The following is a 26770-nucleotide window of genomic DNA, read 5'->3' as shown; positions in this document are numbered from 1 at the left end:
TTTTTCTTTCAAGCTCAAACAATTGCAGAATAGCACACTGTCTCTCTGCAGGTTAAATCTATACATGAAACACTGCATGGATTCTGAATTTCATTTTTGTGATAATAAAATGATCACTTCCCACAGCAAAAATACACTTTTGTCAAACAACTGGAAATTGAATGGAACATGCTTAACCTCTTTTTCTGTAGGTTATCAGCTCAGCAAATGAACAAACTGAGGTCTGTACTGACCTGTGAGATTTGGCTAATTTTCATGCACTAGAGCGAACCTCCAGTACCACTGCACAGACCTTGTTTTAACTAGAGAACATTCACGAATGGATCTTACAGTTCTGATGTATTTCTGGTAGAATGAGCATCCACATTTGCAACAGTGAATGCAAACCTCTTCAATTAGCTAACTTCATATTTGACTTCCAAGTACTATTCCAGGCTACCAGGAAATAATGACCAGGAAAGAAAGTGCAGTATTAATGGAGCTAATCATCTGACAAAGGACAATTCTAAGATTTAATCAGGTGGCAAGGCTAATAGAGACAAGTGGCACACTGAAGAATGCTTAGGAATATGCAATCAGGATTCAACAGAACAAAATGCTACTATTAATGGCAAGTGGTTACCAGACAACTTTCCTAGTTATTTAATGAAGTATTTCATGTTTGCAACCTACTACTCAAAAAAAAATTCACATCTATTTTCTTCAAAAAACAGCATTATGTTGTCATTCCTTTGTAAACTACACTTATTTTTCTACCTACCCCAAACACCACCACACATTTTGAACAAAATATGTCAAGAGAAAAAAAAAATCGTGTATAATATCTAGTATACTCTAGATACTATTCTGAAAGCTTACAGCAGAGTTAACAAGTCATAAACCCCCCGTCCTTTTAAACAATGTAAGCTGATAAATACCAAGCAGTTTTTAAATGGACCAAGGTTCAGAAACATACAGTATATATATCATCACATTATTCCATTTGTATGATAAAAGCCACTCTTCCCATAGAAAAGATGGAGTGGGGGGAAGGAAGCTTCCACTCTTTGATACATCCTTCCACATTTTTCTAAAGGATCTTCAGCCTCTGTTACTAAACGTACCTGAATAAATAAGGCTTTCACAGACTCACAGAATGGTTGAAGTTGGAATGGACCTCTGGAGGTCATCTGGTCCAACCACTCTGCTCAAGCAGGGCCACCTACAGGCAGTTGCCCAGGACCACATCAAGCCTGATTTTGAACATCTCCAAGGATGGAGACTCCACAGCCTCTCCTCCTACAGACTGAAAAAGCAAGACTGCATCTTTCCTATCATCTTCATTCTGCCTTCCACAAATGTGGGTGATGATTTCCAGTGCAAGTGGCTGAGGAAACTCTCCTCAAGAGCAAGTACAGCTCATTTTTGAAAACTAGAAGACATTCAACACAAGTGTACTAGCAGTTCAGGGATACAGGAAATGAACCATATCCACAGATTATAACCTTTAATTTGAAACAAACAAACCAGGAAGCAAACCAACCATTGCCTTTAAGGTGTCAATAAAGACATTACATAATACGTGTAGAATATTTGAATCACTGCAGAGACAGGCAGCGATAGGAGGCTTGGTTGCATGATAGAAGATTGTATACAGTCTTCAGCAAGCAGTTCCATTACAAGTCGGAATATAAACAAGAAAGAAGGAGACTTCTCTTATTCTGTTACCCAGTGTTGCCTTGAGCTGGGTTAGATGATAATTGAATAGCTATGTTTTGTCTATCAGAAACTATCTGTGAGAAAGAAAAGAAGAAAGGAAAGAGAAAGATATTTTCCCTATACTACCTGGAAACTTTGAAACAATGGTGTCAAGGCAGATGTCAATTCCTTCTTTCATAGCAACTGCAGGTTCATCGGAACACTGCACTTTACAGAATAAAACCATCAAAACTACGATTTGATTTTCTAGCAGCCAAACAATGAAGATTTAGAAAAGGCCAGGATTTGCTTCAGTGAGTGGGAGTGAGTACCAGCAACGGTGGGAACACTAGGAACAAAAGAGGACACAGATAGTCACATTATTGATACTCTGGCTCCATCGACTCACTATTCTTAGTGCTTTTCAGCACATTGTTACAATACTCTGCCAGTAACTACGACTGCTGAGAAATGTTCCCTTCCCATTCTTGCTTATCTGAAGGGGGAAGAAGAAATCAATGCAATACAATGACTGAATGATATTTGAGTGGCCTAGCTTTGATTTTTAGTCATTGAGGTCATCCAAGACATTCACAAACTGACAGAAAATACAATAGACTGCTTTGACAGACATACAATGATTTTAAGTCTATTGCTCATGTAAGGCAATATGTAACATGCAATTCTTTGTCCATCTTCTATAAATATACTGATGAGCAGCGTGCTGACTTTATCTGAATACTGTTAAAACTCCCTGTTCCTTATGCTAGCCCTTGAGACTCTAGTGTGGAACCTGAGTCAAATCACCATAATTAAACCATCTCAGGCTTCTCAAAACATTGATGAACCTATTCAAAAGCTCAGCAGAAATGGGAGACTTCAGCATATGTAAGTACAACTCAATCCTCCCGGAAATAGCGTATCAACATTTTCTGAGGACATTTAGTAAGATCCAAGAAAAATTTAGGAAAGTAGCAGGGATATTACTATACCAAAAATATGTAATCTCTACTCTGCTCCATGCTATCCTCTTCTTCAAACACAGGAACTCAGAGAGCTGGATTACATTTGCTGCTCAGCCGATAGAAGAGAGAGCAGCTCTAACAGCCAACCTACAGGATTTCTACTGACACCATAGACCTAGACTGAACCCCAGGTTGATAAAGCCTGTTATTTTTCTCATTTCATTATGTTAACTGGAATTGTTATCTCATAAATGTTTAAGGGAAACTGCCTCTGGACTTTTCTCCTTTGTTTTTGTTTGTTTGTTTGTTTTATTTATTTTTCTAATTAAAGACATTGCAAGTGTTTATCTAAGGTCTCATTCTTCTGACCTTTGTCTAATAGTTAGTGAGGGAAAAACTACAGAGTGCTTTTGAGGACCAGTCTGGAAGTCATAGGGTAGAAAAGGAACAGGAGCAGCACAAAGGATAAGGAACACATTAGAGTGCCATCCTGGAAAAAACAAACAAACAAACAAACAAACAAACCTACAATAACAAACCTACAATAATAAGATGAGGAAGGGGTGGGTGGGGTGGAAGACAGAAGGAGAGGGAAACACTTTTTTCCTGATTTGGGGGAAGAAGACATATAGAGATGTAGAAGCAAGAAGGGAAAAGGCAGAGACAAACACTTGTTTTTGGAAGGAAAAAAGTACGAAGCAGTGTTTGTAATATCTGGCAGCTAGAATATCATACACAGGAAACACAGGAAAGCAACGGATTTGAACAAGAGGACCACCCAAGCATGTGCAGCAAACCAGCAAAGCACAATCTGCCTCCCCAGACCCTTAGCCAATTAAAAAAAAAAAAAAAAAATTACCAAAAAGACCAGGATAAGAAAAACAAGCTACATATGATCTCTAAAACAATAACAAGCAGCTGTGAGATGTACACATAGATTTAGGTTTAAACAAGCTCTTGTAATTTGCTGCATGTTTGTTAAAACAAAAACTGCCTCACCATTTCTCACCCCTTTCCCCTAAACACATTGCAGCAGATATAACTCCAAAGACAGGAGCAGGAGCACAATTCCAATGGAATTAAAAACAAAGAAACAAAAGAAAATAGAAGAAAGAAACAACAAAAAAAAAAAAAACAAAAGAAACAAAGAAACAAAACAAAATAGAATAAAACAAACCACAGAATTTCAGTTCACATTTCCAGAACATTTTAAGCATAGACTACACATTGTTTTCAGCTCTTATTCACATGTTGATAATCGTATTCCCACCAGTTGGCCCAGTCCTTCTCTGGTCTTCTACACACAAACATAGTGGAAACTGATCGTGCTTATTCATATCTATGTATTTGATCCAGGAGGAAGGAGCAAAACTGCTAATAGGCAATAACCTTCCTAAAGGGCCCCGTGGGCTGGTCACTGTCTTCTTGCTGACTGGCTGTCTAAGTCAAGAAAGCATCAATGGACAGAAAAAAAACAAACAAGGCCACTTGTTTGTTTGTTTGTTTCTTCCCCCATGAAGAGCTTCCTAAGACTTCCTTCCTTCTGATTTTGTATAGGAGGTAAGTACTCTTTGGAACAGAGCCCTGATTTCATGTCTCTCTCATCACCAGCTGGGTAAGGGCATGATAATGGAGTAACTGAACTTCCCTCTCCCCTCTCATGTAGCACCCCATGGAATGTCAGGACACCTGCTCAGATGTTAATGACCTACCCTTGCCTTAGGCTTTCAAGAATAAGGACTTTAAATGGTGTGAAACCACACTCTACCAAAAATACCTCAGTCTCCCACTTATTGACAGCCTTGCAAACACAAGCTTTGCTGGTTTTGTTTATTGGTTTTCTTTTATTCTTTTCTACTCAGCAATTATTTTGGATCCAGGAAGTTTTTCCCAAAGGGAAATCACTCCTAAAATGTAACCTAAACAGCCCCAGTGTTTCAACACATTAGATTTTTCTGCAAAAAGTAAATAATTTCTCAGAATTAAAGAACAAATCTATCTCTGCCTGACAAGCTGGTGCTAGGAAAGGGAAGGAGTTCAGCTTATGACTTAAGTTATCTTTACATGGAAATACATGATTATTCATCTGGATATTCAGCTATGTATGAGCAGTGTCACTATTATCTATTTTTCAGTGTCATTTGCATATATTGACAAAAGAAAAGTAGGCTTAATAATACATTAATAGGATATTATTAGTGGTATTTTAGAATCACACCATCCTTAGTATTTTTTGGACACTGCAGATGATATATTACATCTTAACATGAGGTAACATTTGCCATCACCATGATGGTTAGAAGTGCTATACCGGCTGAAGCCACTGCAGTTAGCTGGAATTTGCAGAATATTGTATTATTCAACTATATTATCAACTTTTCCTCAGTCAGACACCAATGAAATCATGTTGCTAGTACATTCAGTACCTTGAAAAAGTACCAATAAAGAAGATTTAAGAGCATTTTTTTTTAAGTAACAAAATGCATTTGCAAGATAAATCTGCCTAATGCTATAAACTATACTAAATTCCAAAAAAAATCACAGATTATTTGGAGAGGCTACCAACATTACCAAAATGTGAAAGAAAACTATGAGGAGTTGATAGATACTTATATCATCTTGTTAAATTAGTATTTTTGGAGAAAATACCTTACTGATTCTACTTTCATGGATTATTTTGAATATAATTTTTTATTTCTGCTCTTATTTACAGATTAGGGAAACACAACTTAAATGCTGCTGGCACAGCATGCAATGTCATATAGCATAAAATCAACAGGTCTTTTGCCATATTCATTTACTACTATTATTGTTCTTATACATAAACCCTATTGTAACTCCATAGCCTACAGCTGCCATTTTCACCACAGGTGATGAAAGATACCTCTGCTCTTTCATTTCCCAAAGACAACTAAAGACTTATAAGGTCTTTAGCAGAGATCACACTGCTCAGAGTAAGGAAGCAACAGTTGCTGCTCAGCCCAATTCTGGTTGCTGGTCTGACTTAGACAAAAGGGTAGAACCTAACGGAAGGGAAAGGGAAAGGGAAAGGGAAAGGGAAAGGGAAAGGAAAGGAAAGGAAAGGAAAGGAAAGGAAAGGAAAGGAAAGGAAAGGAAAGGAAAGGAAAGGAAAGGAAAGGAAAGGAAAGGAAAGGAAAGGAAAGGAAAGGAAAGGAAAGGAAAGGAAAGGAAAGGAAAGGAAAGGAAAGGAAAGGATTAACTTGTTTAAAGGACTGACTAAATGTGATAAACAGACTGAATACATCTTGACTGTATTAACTCTGTTTTCAGACGATGCTACTTTTAACCCATTTTTGTCCTTTCCCAAAGTAAAGAGGAACTGTTAGCAGAAGAAAGAGGGAATTGGTATGAGCTTTTTTTCTCACAGCACATGCCTATTTTCATACACCGGTCCTTGCAGAGGCAGGACTGCAGCCTTAGGACAGACTGATAGGTGCAGGCGGGTAGTGTGGCAGCAGTAGTCCCTCTGTGAGCCCTGACATACACTAGGAAAATCCTCATCACTTAAAGACTAATAAAATTGGTTTGTGTATATAGTGCGTTTAGTGACAACTCATGCGTTGTTACTCTCCTGTACCAACGATCCAAGAACTGCTGAAACTAATTCAAAGTGAAAGCAAGCACCCTCACCTCAGCTGCTATTACCAAGCTGGCTTGAAGCAAACTCCAGTGTTATATATGTTCCTGTCACTGCTGTGAGAAAAGTTACATACCAGAAAACAGCAGCACTGCAATATCCTGTATTTCAGCAATGTCACAAAAAAAATCCTCACAAAATATAAAACATGTTTTTGAAAAACTTTAAATGGCCCCAACCTTTATAGTTTTCACCAGGTAAGTTGTTATATGCACTGTGAGAAGGAAAACTGTGATAAAAGCGCTATGGCCAATAGCGAATTTTGTTTGCCAGGACACAGAGGATGCTCTAGGTTTCTTAGGGTTTTGTTTGTTTGCATTTTTTAAACTTTGGAGGGCAGATCAGCATTTAGTTGATAAGCAGGTTGCCTCAGAGTAAGCTATAACAGAGGTAGTGCCTGGGAGTACTATTATAACAGAGAATAGTTACTAAAAATAAAAAAGCCAAGGTTATGTAACTAGATAAGATTACCCTCAGTTATCATACTTATAAATTTTATTAAATATACACAATTATTTTTGTTTACTTCAGGAAGCAGTAGCTACTGTTAGACTGAATATGCCTTTCATTAGCGGGAGATTTTTACCATCTAGGTTTCTATTTATGTTTAAATAAAAGCTATAAGGACAAAGGATAGTAAGGTTTATTAATGAACGAGTCAGAACAGCATACATCAAAAGGAGAAAATAAGAGCCCATGAACTGCTGACTAATGACAAATGAAGCTGAAAGAAGCACCAAGATTTAAAACAGGTACTCAAAAACTAAAATACAACACTAGTACCTAGTGTTTCATACAAGGTTCCGATGTAAAAGTGACATTTCTGTACTGTTTTCAGCAAATGCCACCTAGTGATACATAGTTGCAAAGCTTGGAAGCACTTTGACTTCTGTATTTTCTCCCAGATTTTCTGATTTCCTTGTATGAAAAAAAAATCAGACAAATGCTTTACATGGTCACAGGCCATCAAAATTCACATCATACACATGGAGAACACAGACAGAGGAGGCTGGGTTAACCATACATGAAGGATCAACATTTGTTTCAGTTTGTATTAAAATATTCATTACAAATAACCGTGCTAAGAACACAGTGTGGCTAGTACTAAACTGAAATATTTCAAGTTCCTTTTTTGTTCCTCTGACAAGCAATTAGAGAACAGGCTGTTCTAGTCTGCTTGAGTGACTGCTGTCTACTTTATTTCATCTGACCCAATTAGTGTCTGAGTTAATTAGTAGAGGCTGCCACTGAGACATGTATCAGAGAAGTTTGTGATTAATGAGACCAAGATGTTAATACACAATTGTTTACAATACCTGCACCCTGCTCTTACAGTGATCATACTGTCTTAGCAAAGCTGATATCATTTACTGACCCTCAAGTAGGCTTTACCGTATTTTACACCATTTGCAACCCTTTGAAAGAAAACATGCCTCTAAGAATAGCTGTATAAATTAGAGGTAAGTGATCGGTGTGTTCCATTCTTGTTTTAATCTTATTTGAAATAGCTAAGGTAATGATGAATGTGTCTAATTGTGATTTGTTTCATTGAGAGAGAACTGTAACAGATTGCTTTTTGTCAGCCCTCTCACCTTCCTCTCACCATCCCCAAGCACCCCACTCCTTCAGGGAGAGAAAGGAAAGGATAGTTAAAGAGTAACATAAAGCATTTTAAAAGCCTCTCTTGATATTGATCAAATGGGGGGGAGCTAATAGAATAGAATTTAATTCCTATAAAACCCTTTTAATTTGACAGCTACTTTGTACTGGTTTTAGTGGCTCAATTGTACAAGTAACTGAAGAATCTTAAATTTTCAGAAATACACATGATAAGGTCAGAGTGTTTAATTGGTATACTAAATGTGCTTGTCTCGTATTACTCCACATTTTGAAAAAATCTGCTACTGTTTCATACAGGTGAAGGACAATACAAATTTGATAAAAGTCTAGATACCAGCACTTGATAGAAAATTTGGATTACAAAACCTGTTAAATGTGCATACCCTACTACCTATAATGTAAAATGTTCTTGAAAGGAAAAAGAAAGTAGTTTAATTTCTAGGCAGCTCACAAGCAATGCTTTGCAAACAGCCATAATGTTTACTGTGGACTGTAAGTAGTTCTTCTTTCAGCTTCTTTTTGAAACTTCTAATTTTTTTTATTTAATATCTTTAGTTGGGAAGTGACTGAAAAAAATATTCAAATTGAAATATAAGGGGAGGGAAAGTTGACTCTTTTTGTTATTAATTGTTGAAATAGGAGAACAAAAGAAAAAACAGTTTTACTCTTCATCCTGAACATGGTGACCATCATTACAAAGAAAATGCACTTTCTAGTATTTTTAAGACAAAATGTTTATGTGCCCAGAGCCACCAATAGTTCCAACCCTGTTTTTCCCTAGAAACCAGTGGGGAAATTATGTCACTACACACAAGATGGTGACATGCCATCCTTGTCTATCAAGTTATACAGTGCATAGCATTGGTTTCTGGTTCAATTTTTGTCTGTCAAGTACTGCCTTCAGAAGGAGGTGGCCTGCAATACACAGGGGAGGTACAAGATGCATTTCTTTTTAAGCAGTCAGGCATAGGTCCCACTTAGGAACATTTTAATCTCTATAGCAACACTGGAACAACGTACTTTGCTATGTGTTATTAAACATACTGTTTACAACTTTGCAGATTCTTTTCATATTATTTTAAAATTGTCTAAGGAGTTAACCAAAAGTAGGAAGGAAGGCTATCTGAAACCCATCTACCTGGAATTAGTGCATTGGCATCTGTTAAATCTGAACACGCAGTTTGGGGCTGGACACAGAGTTTACCCACATATCGGGATAAAGCACAACATCTTAAAGTTTTAGGAGGGTGGCATAAAAAGAATTGGTCCAAATAAAATGAATAAAGAAATAGAGATAGCAAGGAAGAAAGAGGAGATACATAATTCCCTTATCCATATGTTGAGCTATTTTTCCATTCTGTTGAAGGGGAAAAAATAAATGGAGGAGCAATTTTTAGAAAGGTAACATCACTAGCTGTTGTAATATTTTCTTGAAATCATTATCCCAGATCAGAATATTTGAAGCATTAGTGAAATGTTCGTTAAAAATTAAGATTAGTATTGTTCATCTTCTCATTAAGTGGGCATTGTCTGAGGAAGTTACAAAACTATTCGCAACAGCAAGACAGAATGTTTATTTATTTAATTAATACACACAGCTCTCATGCCCTCTCAGCTGAAACTGGGATTTTCTGTCTGCACCTGACATTTTAGATAACTAACACATTTGCTGTCTGTATGTGTTCTGTGCATCGATCAGGGATTTTTCATTTCATACGTCATTCAGAACAGCTTGCTGTGAATCATTTCATATCTATAACATTAAGTGAAGATTAAGAAATATTAGTATTGATGTTAGGACAGCTACCTATTATAAACATTGATTTTGATTTCAATTCAGTGCCAACTCACCAGCTCTACTGAGAGGTACTGCACCTCCTTAATTTAGTACAGAAAAAGAAGAAAAGCATCTATTTGTCATTCTTTTTACAGCTGTTCTTTTCCAGTCTAGACAACTCAAGGCAAGTGTGACATGTCATATCATAAACTATATTCAAGAAACATTGTTATTCTATTCCAATGTTTTTGCAACAGTAAGAAGAATAATTTTTTTTTTTTAGCCTAATGCCTTCTAGAGACACCTCAATCAAACCACATAGAGACTTTGATCATATCTAGGGTAATAGAGATCCAGAAGTGAATAGATGTTGGAACTTAAGTTTAGGCATCTGACTTGGAGGATTGTACAAAAGACCAGTTGAAAACATTCAGGGCTATACAGGCAGGAAAATACCTGAGCTGGAAGAGGACTGGAAGGGAGGAAGGAAAAACACATCACCCAGAGAGACGCTGCCCTCTGCTCCCCCTGCTACAAGGAACCCAAACTAGTCCTACCAGGCTCCAGTAAAATGTTTCCCTTCACAAAGTGAGGACACGTTCCAGGGAACTGCTCCTTCACTACACATCCCATAGTCTCCCTATGCATTATATTTCCATCGCAATAGTGAAAGTGAGCACCAGAGATACTTCAGCACTGGAAATAGATCTTATATCTATTGATTTCCACTAGGAAGTAGTTGTCATTTTACTGTTTTGTTTGCTTATACTTATATTGAGATCTATAGGTATTTTTAACAAAGTAATAGTAGAAATAAAGTGATAATAGAAGCATTAAAAAAAAAAATAAAGGGAAGTGGATTGTAATTTAAAAGATCTGAGAATGCACAAATGCTACTGAGGTCAGATGAGTATAATTAGGTGTTCTAAACCTTTGAAATATGTAAGGACGTAATGGATGCTTTCCAAGACAACTATATTTCTTCAATTTATAACATGCATAAGAACACATACTTAAAAATTAAAAAGAGAAAGTGTATTCATTTTATGAGTGAATTTTCATACCTTTGATAAGTTCAGAATAAACATTTCAGTGAACAATGAGCAAAATAACATGGGAACAGGAATGCCATACAATGCATGCACATGGCAAACAAACAACTTGTCTACTTAACCTTGTTTTGACAAGGTTTGACAAGGCTTTTATTTTGCAGGGACCAGAATTATGTGCATAAGAAGAGGAACTAATTCTAACTGCATTTGTATCCCATGAAGTTTTTCCAATGATCAGTCTGAAGCAGCAGCTTCTCAGTAGGAACATGCCAAAAATAATATTTTAAATAGAAATCCAAAATGTATGTTAAACAAATGTGAAAATTCATAGATAGCTTATTGGCAGAGGAAAGAGAGGGGAAATGAGGATTCATCTCCAAAAACTACTGATAACATCTCACCCAAGAATCTGAGACTATTACATTGTGGCCTTGACAGCTACTAGAATATCTTAAAGTACAACCATTTTGAATATCAAACAAATATAGTTAAATTTCAGAATAGTTAAAAAGTAAATTTAGTACAAAAAGTAGATTTCACATGAGCTACTTACTTTACTTTCATAATAGCTTTATTACTTTGCAGTTCTCTAGTGGTTCTATTCCATAATGTCAAAGAGTTGTATCAAGCTAAATGTAATAAACCCCATATCAAAACAGAGCTAAGAGTGAGTATGCCTTTGAACAATGACACAACCCAAAAACTAGGAAAAGCAAATTGGACTACTTACAGTGTCATTTGACAAGCACGTGCAACACTGAACAACAGGGCAAGGGAAAAACTTTCAGCTACTTCAACACAAATGATAAAATCTAGAGCAGGAAATTAAGAGGGCTGAAAAAGAACTTGAGAAGAATTTATATCCCTGTGTAGGTTGCACAAAGCAGTAGTAAAATATATGTAAGAAGTAGGGAGTCAAATAGCAAAGCTGGTGGATGGGCACTGAGGGATTACTAGGCCATTACAGACACTCATCTTTGCACTGGTCATTACTGCTGAAGATTCTGAGGAGATTCCCACACCTGACATGTTCCTTTGTAGAGGGTAGATCAGAGGAATTGCATCAATTTGAAATAAACAGAGATAAAATATTAGGCCCTGTTACTAAGTTATTTGGCAGTAAGCCACCAGGGCTGGTAGGTGTGCTCAGATTTCTGAAGTAGTCCCAATGAGAAACTGAGAAAATGCTGGCCAAGGCACCTAACTTTTCATTACCAATGGCACTTGAGCCAGCACGGTGGTGGGTTGTCAGTGTAGAACCCACAAAAAGGGCTCTGGAGAGAATTCTGGGATCTCTAGACTAGCATATTTGACTTCCACTCCTATCAAGATGGAAGTGTCTGTAACAAAGAGTAATATCACTAGACATGTGGATAAACTGGGAATGAGTCAGGATGACTTCACAGACAAGGGAAATCCAGCCTGTGACCTGCTGGAGTTCAGTGATGCTGTCAGGAGGCATGTGTAAAGGGGACCCATGGGACATCACACACGTGTTCCAGCAAAACCCTTGACAATGTTGCAGGCCCAAGGTTACTAATGAAGCTAAATTTCTATGGGACTGGAGAAATAGTTTGTTTACAGATGGAGAGCAGCTTAAGGAGTACCTAGAAAAGGGTAAGGCTTAAGAGACTTCAGGATGAAGACAAGGCAACGGCTGGGACCTCCAGGCACCCTATCAAGGGAGGAAGCAAAAGGCTCTTTCAGGCCATGAAATGCCTGGAACGTCATCCAGTGGTGAAGAAGTCTGGGAAGCCCCCACAAAATAGAGTAAGCCAGCAAAAAGATGGCCATTGACCCTGAAGATGAAGTGGTACATTCAGGGAAAAGTGTTCTAAACAATGCCAAAATGAAGCTGAGCCCAGAATACACAACTATAGAAGTAGTCCTGGAGTCATAGTTAACAGTTCTCTGAAATTATCATCAATATGTGGAAAGCATATAAAAAAGCCACTTAACATGGGGCATACCCACATGTGCTGTAAACAAAGCAGAAGAGGTCATTTTGTTCCTAACAAAAGTCTGGGGTGGGGTGTCCATACTTGAAGGGCTGCATGCAGTTCTGATCTCCACAGCTCCATGAGGATGCAGTGGAGTTAGAAAAGGGCAAGCAGAGATAATCAAGGGGATGGAGCTGCTGCCATATAAACAGATACTCAAAGAGCTGGGACACTTCAGTTTGGAGAGGAAAAGGCTCAGGGGAGATAAGACAGATGTGAAAAGCATGAAGGAGATGGAATGTCAAATAAAAACTTGCTGCACATGAACCAGAGGAAACTCACTAAAATGTTGGTTTGGAATGGATCAAAGAAAGTACTTTACCCATTATTTATCAGGAAATCCAGATTGCACTAAACAAAACAGTTCGATGTGCCTGTCATTAGAGAATATATTTCCTCTTCCCCTGTCCAAAGCCAAAGTAATTCCTATTTCCTTCAAATTTATCCTTTAATTTATTAATAATACACCTCCTTTGCATAACTTCTTCTATGTTTTCATGCACCAAAATTTGAATCTGGTTACCTGTTCTCCACATGGTTCACACTTGCACTGTGGAACTCCCAAGCATACAAAATCCTTGGGCCAAATATATAAAAGGATTAAAGAGGATTTATAAAAATCAATGATGGAAAAGGATTCAGATGGATCTGAACACAAGTACCCTGAGGCAGCCCTTATCTTCAGTAATGACTAATTACTGATAGCCAGAAGCTGCGAGGTATTCTCTATAATACCATGTAAAGGTTTCTTGTTTCACATTACTGCTAGATGGACCTTTAGGCTAACTCAGTGCAGATCAGGATTAAGAAAATTAGAATGACTTCTGTATTTTCCTCCTTTACTCAGCTCACAAAAGAAGTATTATTTTGTCAACACAAGAACCAAAAAGAAAGTATATTTTTGAGAATTTTGAGAAGTGAGGAATGAGCTGGCTACTCCTCTAATATTTGTAATGCCTAACAACCTATTTAGCAACCACACAAATAATGTCTACGTTATTTTGGTATTTCTACATCAGTAATTGTCAGGCATTCTTCATCAGGATCATCAGCTTGATGACAATGACACACAGAGGTTAAATATAACCTCTGATATCTAATTAGCCATCAGAAACAATGCTGCTTTGACTTTCAGGCTCCATCTAACATCGCAACAGAATCCAGAGAGTTTGTAACCAAATATTAGTTTGGGGAATTAAAACTGCTGCCATTCTTATAATGGAACAAGTAGAAAATCATGCAACTGGCATCTAGAGGAATAAAAGTAGTATGGAAAGGATTTCTAAAGAATGAAAAACAACTTACAAAGGTCAAACTGACATGACTGTCACATTTCAATCAATACAAATGGAGCTCCTATAATTCTCTTCTCCATTTCCATTTTTTTTTTTCCCAGAAAAAAAAGGAAATGGGTGCATTTAAACCCTTGAACATTTTTCATTCATTCACAGTTCAGCCTTGAATGGAGAAAGAACTTTGGGAATACACAATTCTCCATATTTAATAAATTGTCTAACACCTAAGGAGACCACTGCACATAAAAGCACATACTTTTAAAAATTATTTCTGTTCAAACCATACTCATTCATGAAGATATGAAGAAAACAAGATAGCTTCTAAATTGTGTTTGTTAATAGAACCAAGCATGCAGATAGTAAATAAAAGTATAAAATGCACGTATTTGCCTCCTGATAGGTTTATACATTGTAAGGTACTACCCAGAACACAGACCGAACTTTAGGACTAACTGGTAATTTGAACACAGAAAAAAAGAATTATCATTTGCCATTTCCCCATTATGCTACATGTGGTCATGAGAAGATAATTTCCAGTGCTAACAGCAAATATGTTGAAAGAACTATTCATTGGGGCAGGAGAAGAAGCAGAATACAGAAGCAATACAAATTTAAAAAAAAATAGAAGTACGACTATAATGTGGCTAAATGATCTTCAAGAAAAAAGTAGGGAATTCCATTTCTTAGTAAAAAGAAAAATCGATATGGTAAATGGAAATATGACTTAATGTTTCAATTTAGTCTCTACAGAAGTGCATTAACACTGTAAGATAAAGCTCTAAGTGGAGACATCTGTTTTCATTCACAAACTTTTATAAATCTTTGCACACAATTAGACGGATATTTGAAATTTTCATATTCACTATGAATAGCAAATAGTCAGAAAAACACTAGCTGTTTTTATTTCTATTAGCTTAATGCTTTTTGCTATATTTTTTGTAATATTTTTCACTGTCATCATTGGCTTGTACCACATAAACCTCACAAAAAACATGAGAATTAATTTAATGACATAACATTCAACCAACCTGTATGACAGTTTATCATCAGAAGTTAAGTCTCAGAAAGAGAAACAGTTAATTAGTCTTCCTTTTTATTGGTGATTTCTTTAAACGCACTTGATTTAAGGCCAGCATTTAAAGATCGGCTGGTTTTTATTTTAAAATGGAACAGATGTACACCTACTTTTCAACATACTGCACTGTGAAGACCTTCTCCCCAGCACTCCCACAGTTTAAGGCTCTGTTAGAACCACAGACACACAGGGGAACCTGCTGTATATTTAAACTTTGAAAGAAAAAAATAAAGAGTAGTTTCCTGTTTCATAGGTATCACAAGTTCACAAGTCACCTTCCTGATTGGAAGGAGTGGGAAAAGCAGTGCCATTGCTTGAAATGCTGCACATTGCTGGATTACTACATATCATTAGTGAGGATTACAGTCTTGGCAGACTAAGCAACCTAGATTGAAATAGCTGCAGTGAGTATAATAATAATGCTAAGAAATAAACAAATGAGAGAATTATTGTCCACTATCAGTTTGTAAAGCTTAATAGCTTTCCCAAGCTATTAATCTCCATAGAACTTTACAGCTTTGAAAATATTTCTATACTTTCCTAAGTAATATAGTTACTAGGATTGCAGTGAGAGCAGCAAAGAAAAACACTCAAAACCTGGCTTTGCTTTTTACTGCAAGCCTTGTCAGAACTGTAATCATTCTACAAGTTTATGAGTTGAGATTGGATATTACTTTACAGAATGAATTATTACTGAGAATGAATTATTACTGCCAAAAAAAGATTCCAGGTATTAACATTTTGTACACATGCTTATACCATACAATGATACAAAGATGAAAAACAGAAGGTGAATTAATTTTAATTCTGCAAAACTGGAATTCAGCTAGACATACTGATTGTTAATTAACACAGATTTTCTATGCACATTCAGAACACTGTGAAAACACAGACACCAACAAAGTAAATCACGAACAATAAATAAACCACCATAAAGTAATTTTCAAATGCATCCACATTCAAATTTAGTAGTATTTTGCAGTAAAATGTATCTTAAGTGACTACACAAGGGACCAATTTGAACACACACACACACACATGTATACATATATATATACATGCTTAAAGTTTTTGTGGCAACTTCTGACTTTCGGGTGTATCAGAGCACTGTGTGACTGTGATAGAAGCAAAATAATCATGCATATGGTCTTCATTTCAGCAAGTGTTCAAGCAGCCACATCTCTGTATTATTGATACACTAATGTAGCTTTCTGTATATTTCTTAAAGATGGCACATACATCCAATGATGTTAGAAGATTTGTATTAAACTCTTCAAGCAAGAAGTGTTCTCACTTATAAATATTTATGAATATCATTTTCAATTCTAATGATACTAAAGTGAGCATTAAATGTGGTTCTTGTTCCTTAATCGATGATTTAATCTAAGAGCATAAACTTTGACCTATATGTGTAAGCAGCTGTTTTTAACTTTTATACTGTATATTTGATTGCAGCTTTCTTTTTTTAATGTTATTACTCGCTATCATCTTCACTTTATGAACCACAATTAGGCTTAGTGGTTCAAATGCATTAACTGCATTTCTGAGAGTTGTTATATGTGACAAAGGCCATAGTCTGTGTATCTCATATACCTTTCCTATCACTGATTTTCCTTTGGCAAACTACTTAATTAGTGCCTCTACGTTTTTCTTCAAGATGTATATAGAAGGTATAGGAGACCCATAATGAAATAGGTAACTATCAACAAATATTCGAAGTAATGAACCCCACCAATCCGGACTTTTGGGTGACCTTGCAAATGTAATCCCAGCAGAAATTATTTGAAAATGCCTGACCATTTACCTTATAGCTTGCAACAATTCATAAGCACTTTATGCACACATTGTATTAACACAAGTGTTAACCCTCCACCACCTTTAACACTATCAACACAGTGTCTCTTGCTTTATGTTTTGCACCCCGCTGAAAAGTTGCTGTTCCTGTAAGAGAAAAGCCATGTAAGCACTGCCAGGTCTAAATTTAAAACACCATGCACAGGGTGACAAGAACTCTCACCACCCAAAAGGTATTCCACACAGAACCACAGCTGACTTATCGAGTACCCAAAACAAGACCACCCACTTTCATTCGCTACAAGGTGGACTGGCATGCTGATATCTCTGTTGTCCTTCTCCCAAAATCTACAATTAGATGATAATGGAATCCAGACTGATCCAAAATCAGACTGATTATGCCACTGACATGTACAAACAACTCATTAAATGAAGATAATATGAAAGGAAACATACTATAGATTTGGTATGCTGCTCTTCCTCCCAGGTTAGAAAGATCGTGTTCTCTTGCTACTCATGAAATGCCTTCTGAAACAGCGAGTAGCATGGCTGTTGGTCCCAGAGCCCCCTGATACTCTGATGTAGCTGTCATAGCCACTTATTCACATCTGAAGTGAAAAATGCTTTTGCATTAATGGGAAAGATGTACAAAAAAACATGTTTGTGGTTGTTCTGGGTTTGTTTGTTTGGTTGTTTTTTTACTAAAAATTTAGATGAGGACAAGACACCTTGTTCTTAATTTACATGAACAGTTATTAACAGAGGTGCATAAAAGACTCTGTAAGGCTATGCTGGTTCATTAATTAAATGCACAGAAGCACCCCTAGTCAAAAGGTGAATTCATCTATAGAATTGCTATTAAGGAGAGGAATTGCTGGAAATACAATTTGTTCCTTTGTAGCAAGTAAGAAAACCATCTATTGATTCGGATGTTATCTCTTGTTTGAATAAAGAGTACCATTATTACTTTTAATTAATACAATGAAATTGTCCAGTCTATCCAATTAGTTGCTTAATACAGTTAGAATGAAGAGTTAAGTATCCTAAGCTCCTTGCAAAACTCCAAAAGAATATTAAAAAGTAGTGAAGTTTCTTGACATCATAGTTGTTTGTTTGTTTGTTTTTCCATTTATTTTAGATACTTTATTTTCTGTAATACTCTCCTTCCTAACTAGCAGAAAAGCAACATACTTAATTCCAATATACTTTATATGCTAATAGTTACCAAGGACAAGTATCATTAATTGATCACATTAAAACAAACACAACCATATTTGCTGTATCACTCTACTAGTCTCTCTACACCCCAAGCTTTCATAATGAGGTATGACTGCTCTTGCTTCCTTTTGCAAAAAGGGCAAATAAACAGATAAGATACAAGAGTCACTGCCTAACCATTTAATGCACATTTTTGCACAGGCGTTGCATACTACTAAATACGACAAAGGTCCGTTTCTGAAATCCTAAGAAATGGTAGCAAAAACTAACCTACTTAAAATATGTTTGTTTACTCACCAATAAGTGATAAGTGATGCAAACATTTTCTTTTTCAATATCTATATATCTAAATATCTCTCTCTCTATAAATGTCTCTTTCTATACACACACACACATATATATATATATCAGGACAATACAAAGCAGAGCTAGCGATAAGGTCCAATTTGCCATAGGCAGATCACCAACTAAACCTTCTCTAAGCCATATGTGCTAGATTTCGACTCAGGCTAAATTATCTGGGTTTATTACCACATGCATTAAGGGTTCTAGCAAGACAAAACACTGTTCACAGGAGGATTCTCCTGCAGTACAGCCCATCAGAAAGCAAGGGAGCAGTGGAACAAGAGCAGAGGCCCAGCTGTTGCTTTGTTCTGTAAAGCTCTTTCCTTGAGCTGGCTAGAAAGGACCACACCTTTCCCTGAGTAGACAGGAGTAACATGATCTTTGGTTCACAGCAGTTTGTTTCACTTAGATCTCCAGTGAAAAATAAAAGCCAGGGGCCTTCACACAATTGGTCTCAATCAACCAACAAATAGAAAATTGCCCAAGATCTGCAAGAAGTTTAGTTTTACTCTGAGATGCCACTAGATAGCATATCAATCAAGAGATGAACACTAATTGCTAAGGTATCGGTCATATTGAAACAGGTAACATAAATATTCATTCCAATTCAAAACTTGAATCTGATGAAACACAAACCTTGCTATTACAAATGTTCCTGATGGAGTCAGGTAAAAACCTCAATTTTGCATCTTCTGTGTGTATAAAACTCCAGTTGAATTCTCCAGCTTAAAATGTAGCTCTGAAACCTAATTGTAAATACATAATATGCTGGTTAATCCAAAACTGACTTTGAGATGAGGAAATACTACTGGTAATTTCAAAATATGTACTGAGAACTACAAATATTTGCAAGTCCTCGATATGTTAATAATTATTCACTGAAATTTGAGTAATTGTGGATGATTAATATGTTGAACAATTTCATAATCTGTTTATAAACAAAGACCTGCAAAAGCTAAGTGCAGCATTTTAAGCAGATATATACAATTTAACAGTGCCAAAAATAGCAACCTTGTAACTAATTACTTACTAAGTAGCTATTTTTCCTAAACATAAAGCATCCCCATTCATTCAGCCTTTATGAACTGCATTTTTTAAGTGGAGGCAGAACTTATTGTGCCCTTATTTTGTCTAACTTTGTTTCCAATACGTCTGAAATCATCTTAGTGAAACTAAGTGAATAATTTCAGTTCATGCAATATGGAAAGAGAACAGAATTTGGCTCCCTATGTTAAAACCTGTCATATTATATCTCCAAAAATTAAGAACTATTATGGTGATTAATTTGCTGCACTGATTTACAACAACAAATATGTAGATATGATGCACCAGTATCACTTTGGTACCGTGTCATCAATAAACACATGATATCTTTATTAAAGAGAAAAAGATTGAGAATTATGAAGCTACACAGCCATCTGTGCTGCTAGGACTGCAGGCTTTCAGCATTATTTAAAACAGACTATGCAGTACACATTCCTGATATATATACATATATATTTATATTAGTTTTGATATATATACATATATATTTATATTAGTTTTTAACCAGAAGATAGTATTTGTTTTCACATGGTTAGAAAATATATTTATTCTGCAAAATTACATATACAAAAAGAAAACAGCCACTTTTTCAGAAGTAATCCATGTATCACGCAAACTTTGAAAGGAAAACAGAATAAAATCTTGGTTTGTGGATCTTTTAAAACTCCTTATTTATTAAGCAGGTCCATCTTCACCATCAGTATGTATTACATCTCTCAGAGTGATGTCTTTCTGCTTCAAATGACTGCAGATATTTACACTTCTGTGCCTATTCAGTCTCTTGTCCTAGCTGAGACTATTATTAGCATAAAAATTTAAGAATTAGGGTTAAACTGTATCCATATACTTGCAACAGATACTGATGAACTACTTTATTTAATAGAATTCAAGTGTGCAGAAAATATTTCAAATATAATTTTGAAGTTAAAATTGAATGAATGTTTTATTAAAAATAATTTACAAAGTATTTTTTAAAAGTTTTTCTGTCACTGATATATGTCTTTGAAAAACATACTCTTCTTGGATACACAAGCTTTAAATTCTCAAAAAGTTTCTTCCCACTCGCTGTTTATACTTCAGAGAACTCAACAGACATTCGCAAGAGAGTTTATTTTCTTTAGGTGTCTTGAAAACACGTAGTTTCTCACCAGTGTTTGCAATTACACTAAAAACATTTTTGTATGAACTTTATGGTCTCCTTAGCAAATAGCTGGAGATCACACAACTCTGAGAGCTCTCACCTGGTATTGAGCTCTGGGTGCCTGAAGGAATCCGGGCACAGAAAAAAAAAAGAAATTATTCAGTAGTGAAAAAGGTCCAGATTTATTGCAAACTCTTCTTACTGTTATTTATCCTACACAAATAAATGCAAGCTCCTCAGATCTGATGATCATTACAAAAGCCTGTGAGTTTTCTGTTCACTTTAAACCAATGACACTCCTACACAGGAGGAAACTGAAGGAAGTCAAAGAGAAAGCTGGAGCTTTTCCAGGACCCAAAATGCCTACAGATCTGCTTATCTGAACAAGCTACACATGCGCCTCACTCCAAGTCAGGAAGTCACATCCCCTGAATCAGCTGTCTGCTCAGTGTGGTGGTTTATTTTTTAAGGAACCGCCCTCTACTAAAACTTGTTTGTCTGGGCAAAAACAGAAGTCTATATATAAAGTCCATACTTCTATAAGAATATTTTCCAATGTTCTCCTCAGTTCCTTTTTAAAGTTGTTTCCAATGAAGAAACACAATCTTTTAAAACCGTCGGGTTCTATGTAAGACTATCAAGATTAGGGGGAATTAAGACTTCCACATGCAATTTGAAACCATTTCATAAATCTGTATTTCACAATCACACAGGCTATACATGCTCATCTTTTGCCATCCTGCTATAGAGAAACACAAGGTGAACCTCTGAAAATGAAGAGCAACCAAGCAGATGGATTTCACAGATGTCCTGTGTTGCTCATTACACTAAAACTTGGAATGCTAATACCTTACAGGTCAAGTAATCTAAAATATTAAGAAGGAGTGAAAAAAATACACTGAAAACTAGATTGCCTTCGCTGTCTGTAACCTTTTGCTTCCAGCAATTCATGACCATACTTGCTATTATAAAATTATGCATATTTAGCATGTGTATTACCATAGCAGCATCTCTCTGCTTCTTTAGTTCCTTTTGCAGGGCTCTATCAGAGTATGCTAAATAATTACAGTTTCTTTTTACCCCATTCCCAAAGTGCTTCCTTTTCCAGGCCCAATTAGAGCTGACATTCAATGTAATTAGTTGAATTTAGAAATTTTCTATGAAAAAAGGTTGATCTGCAGCTTCTCATTGGATTATACCATCAGAGAAAACATACAAAATCTGTCATGGTTAAATATCAACAATGTATTTGCAGCTTTTCCAAAGATACTTCTACACAATTAGAAAAAAATAAAATGAAACAACCATTTGGAATAAAATCCAAGCTGCTTTACATCTATTGGAAAGGAGAGGAAGCCCCAATAAAACTAGCTGAGGTAAAGACCTGTAAGATTCAACTTTGCAGAGACAATTAGTCAAACATCAGATATGAGATCATGACAGAAGAATTTGTTCATATGAAGTCAGACACTCCTAATTCCTTAAAAACAACAAAATAAAGCTGCATGTTAGGCTTCCAGGACAATAATACTCCTTTAAAGAAAAGGTTTGAGAGATCAGATAAAAGTCTTCTGTCCAATGGTACCTCTACAAATACAACTGGACTGAAATGCCTCTTGAATCCATATTCTTTTGAAATAACATTCTTCCAAACTTTCAGACACATTACTAACATTCTGCAAAGATTTTTTTGGTGTAGCATAAAAACAACACATGAAAGGAAAGAAAGACACGTTGTTTCCATGGCATTCAATTAATTACATTAAAGATTATTCTACATAGTAAACAATAATTTCCAGTATCTTCAAGGCATATACGTTAATAATCTACAAACCAACTGTGACCAAATCTCTAGTAGAAGCAGGCTTCTATAAAAGTCATGCATCAACAAATTCAGAAATATCAAGAAATGATATCTTCTTCATAAATAAAAATGAACAGGTATGTTTCAAACTTTTAAAAACATGCTAATATTCTTAGTTACATTTCAGTTTTTCTGCAGCCATTTTTTTTGTTCCATCTAGATTTTATTTTCCCTCCTTTCCAGAGTTTAACGAGTAATCTTAGTCTTCAAAATTTATGTTTTAACATTAAGAAGGAATATTTGAACTGAAATGATAAAAAAATCATACTCAAGTCTTACTTTTACTGTAAATAAATGAACATCAATTTTCTTCTAGTCATGGCTTGGCCGACTAAAAGATATCTATGCAGGTGCATGAAGACACAAAGCACGGAAAAACATAGATGCATAACAAATTTTAAAATTTAAAATGATGCTAGTAATTTTTGCTTAATCCACTGAATACATTTGATTAGATATTCATATTCTCCAAGTAAATGAGTGCTGGTGCAATCCCACAGAAGGGTGTATGAAAGTAGTTTTAAGTTTTATTTACTGAATTATCTTTCTGAGTAGTATCATCACAGGACTTTTGCAGTACTGAAGATGTTGTTTAGAATGTCTAGGGTCAAAAAAAAAAAAAAAGAAAGAAAGAAAGAAGGAAGAATAATTTACTGTGTTATATTTGTGCAGCCCCATTTTCTAGGGGTTCATTCCATATTACTGCCATACCAAAGAATTATGAATACAGTTGGATGAACAGTAACAACCTCTTGTTACCCTCTGCTGTACAACAGGGTCCATGAGACAGCATGGTTCAATGACTGGAAACGCCCTGGACTTTTTTCCCTTTTTGTCTTTGGAAGATAACTAATTACTGCCTTTTCACTCTGCCCTTAAGACACAACATCCATCAACTTCTTCTGCCATCCAGCATTGGGTAGATACCCAAACTCCTACGCACCTCTGTCACACCAATGAAGAACTTGTGTCCCTGTGGACTCTTGCAGGGTAACAGTCCTCACAGGAAACACCAGAAAGAAGACCCTGCTTACTAGGGGCTGGGCAACCTTGGATTCCTAAAGCACAGCAGTAATCTACAAGTGGCTCTTAAATCTGGCTGCAAGTTCTCAGCACTTATTGTCATTCAGTCTGGTTTTAGTTCAACTTTTTCCTCCTCCTTTCAAAATCGAATTCTGGATGCAGGAAAGAAGCACTCAATCAGATTTAGTTGTTATTTATCCCAGACATTCAGGATGCTATCATTACTCTGCACTCTATGATAGGAATGGGTAGAAAGTCAGCTCCCATCCCATTGTCATTGTAGACACTGAATTTCAGAAGAAAGGAGGAAACCCCTCTGCCGAAGCAAGCTGTGGCACGTCTGGACCTGGACCATGTCTTCTACAGGCTCAGCTAGAAACACTGGTAGGATCTGCCAGAGTGGCCTGTTTCCACCTGCCTCTCATGTGAACTTGTAGTAACGATGTAAGAAACCACACAACTTTTAAAAGTAAACCACAAATATAACTCATGTTTGGATAGCTACTTCACTTCAGATTCTTGTGTGTCTTTAGACACAGAAAATGATACTTTGAAAGTAATGCTCAGAGATGCAAACTAAAAACCTCATCATTGTAATGAAGGAAAATACAGTTTGAATGCAAGTCACTACTACACTGTTGCTCTGAATTGTATAAACAAAGACATTGCTATTTATAGTTCAGTGTCCTGTCTGTACCTTATGGAGCGCAGCTTATTCAGTATTTTCATTCCACAGATTTTTGACACTGTCCTTATATCTGAGGGTACAGCAATCGTGTCCTAAGTGATATTTAAAAACCAACAAAGAACTAGAATTGCAGGGTCACTCATTACCTTTTATGTAGCCCAAAGCTAGACTTTATGACAAAATTACTCATAATAAAAAAACAAGTTGCTTGCTCTGTATGTTTGTTTTGCAAATTACTGAAACACAGAATCACAGAATAAAGCTCCAGAGTTGTGGGGGTTTTTTTGTTGTTGTTGCTGTTGTTCGTTTGTTTGTTTTTAATTAACTTACTTATGTCAATCAATTTTCCAGTGCCTTCACATAGCAGAGTATTTTACACTGAAATACAAGCTCTGAAGTCAAGGAAGCTAATTGATTTCACCCAGGAAAATAAGCCACTACTTCTGTGACCACCCTGACCTGGTTTGGAGTTCTCCCTTGTAATAAAAGCCAACTTGTACTTGTAGAAAATAGCTTTGTTATCCTCTCAAAGTCTCCAAGCAAAACATGACATTGTTATGGCCAATTATAGCTCAACACCTGCTGTTGGAAGGAGAACCTCTTTACTACCGAATTTGAAGAAGTCACTTTATTGTTTTCTGCAAAATAAGTAATAGCTGAGCAGCCACTTCACCAAGCCAACTAACCCACAGGAAACCTTCTCCAAGACTGGCCACAAAAGTCAGGAAAGTGTAAATGATTGCTTTGCCACCTGAGGAAAGGATGGAAATCCAAATTTGCATAGTTTTTACAAGAAAACAGAAGTAGCAACTCTAGAATCTCTTTACTTTTGTTATCCAGAGTACATCCGTCCTAAAGACTCTCTCTAAATTGTCATTCACTTCACATTAATCATCACATTTAGAAAAAAAAAGAAGTCAAAACTAACCTAAATAGTCTTTTTCCAGGCTATTGATTCAATGAACTTATATTTCCAGTAAGTTTCTCTCACTATAAAACAACATTAGCTATATTGGCAGACAGAGCAAACCTGATTTCTTGAAAACACAAACTGAAGAACATAAAGAAGAGATACACAGCAAGTCACATAATATTGGAAGTCTATGATAACATCACCAGCATACTAAGAAACATGACGGATTACTAACACCATCCAGTTGTATTAGTTGTATAAATAAGAAGGTAGGTTCCCCTTATCTGAACCACATCCAAATATTTTTGTGAAATAGTGCAGGAACTATAAAGATAAGTTTGAAATAGCTTCCAAGATTCCTGGTGCAACAGCTGTTTGCAGCTATTGTTCTAACAACTTTCAACAAGCCTGACTATAGAGGACATTAGCAAATACTAGCTAGCTGTCCCACTTCATGAGATATAGCGGATTTCTCTGATGCAAATTTCACTTTTGCACCCACCCTCTTTGAGATGCATGTTCCATGCTTGAAGTGATCATAGAGGTGATAAGGATTCATGTGAAAGGCCAAAAAGGATTGATCACATTTCCATCCAGAAGCAGCATACAGGACAGCTTACACCAATTTCCCTTCCAGTTGCTGTGGAACTATGAGTAATTGTACTGGAATAACATTATTATAGGAGATGATTATTTTTTCAGTTAGAAAAAACAAAATCTTAATATCTGAATTGTTCCTGCTACAATACAGAGTACAAGCTGAGCCACTTAAATTCTTTATTTCAGCTGCCTTGTCCAACTCAAAGCAAATGGTGTTAGTCTTGATTTATTAGTCATTATGAAGGAGATTAAGATTCTCCTTTGTAAAGGTATAAATGCCCCAAAAGTATGGCTAATTTGAACATGATTGATTGTATAAGACCTATTTAGAAGTCACTGACACTATCATGAGGTTTCCATTCTATTCCTTTTATCCAACATTGCCTAGTCAGGCTGAAATTTCTACACTTATATTTTTACTTCTAATTTTAAAAGTTAGACTTAAGAACACTTTAGCCATTTTTGAGAGTCAGACTAGAAAAAAGATTTTTTTCTTGTCAAAAATATTAGACTTACAGCTATTTCCTTGAAAAGCATCAATGTGTCTATGGAGTCACAGGGAAATTCAGTGTGCCTGGTTTGGACACATCCTTTGCAGTCACTGTGACAGGAGAGAGGGGAAGAAAAATACCTAAACTGGGAGAAGTTGCAGTCATCAGAAGAACCTGGCAACTGTATTTCAGTACCAGGCAGCGCACCAGGAAATGGTGAGGAAAAAAAGGCTTTTCCTTTTTTCATAAATTTTACTGGTTCCTATTGCAGTTAACAAAGAAAGTGTGGCCCATGGCCTTCTGCTACTTCTCTCTTCCAGCACTTCTTTCAAACACTTAGCTGGCTGAGGTCATTGCTGGACCACTTTCCATCATCTTTGCCAAGTCTTGGAAAACAGGAGAGATGCCTGAGGACTGGAGGAAAACATTTAAATGTCACTCCAGTCTTCAAAAAGCACAAGAATGAGGACCTGGGTAACTACAGACTGGTCAGCCTCACCTCCATCCCTGGGAAAGTCATGGAACAACTT

At 36.2% G+C, this 26770-nt stretch overlaps 1 protein-coding gene across 21 annotated transcripts in view; it reads right to left on the bottom strand.

The window, feature by feature from the left end:
- Positions 1–26770, bottom strand: part of DMD (dystrophin) — a 1272535-nt gene that overhangs the window by 979167 nt on the left and 266598 nt on the right. The window contains exon 1 of one of the 21 annotated variants that reach the window (XM_065049969.1): positions 19113–19127. The exons of the other annotated variants lie outside the window; for them this stretch is intronic. The gene's annotated coding sequence lies outside the window, so the exon portion shown is untranslated. Of the gene's footprint in view, positions 1–19112; positions 19128–26770 lie in introns of those variants that run through there. 21 annotated transcript variants of the gene reach the window in all.

The sequence above is a fragment of the Columba livia genome, chromosome 1 (genome assembly GCF_036013475.1).
Source record: "Columba livia isolate bColLiv1 breed racing homer chromosome 1, bColLiv1.pat.W.v2, whole genome shotgun sequence".
Lineage (NCBI taxonomy): Eukaryota > Metazoa > Chordata > Aves > Columbiformes > Columbidae > Columba > Columba livia.
This window is presented reverse-complemented; position numbering and strand designations above follow the sequence as displayed.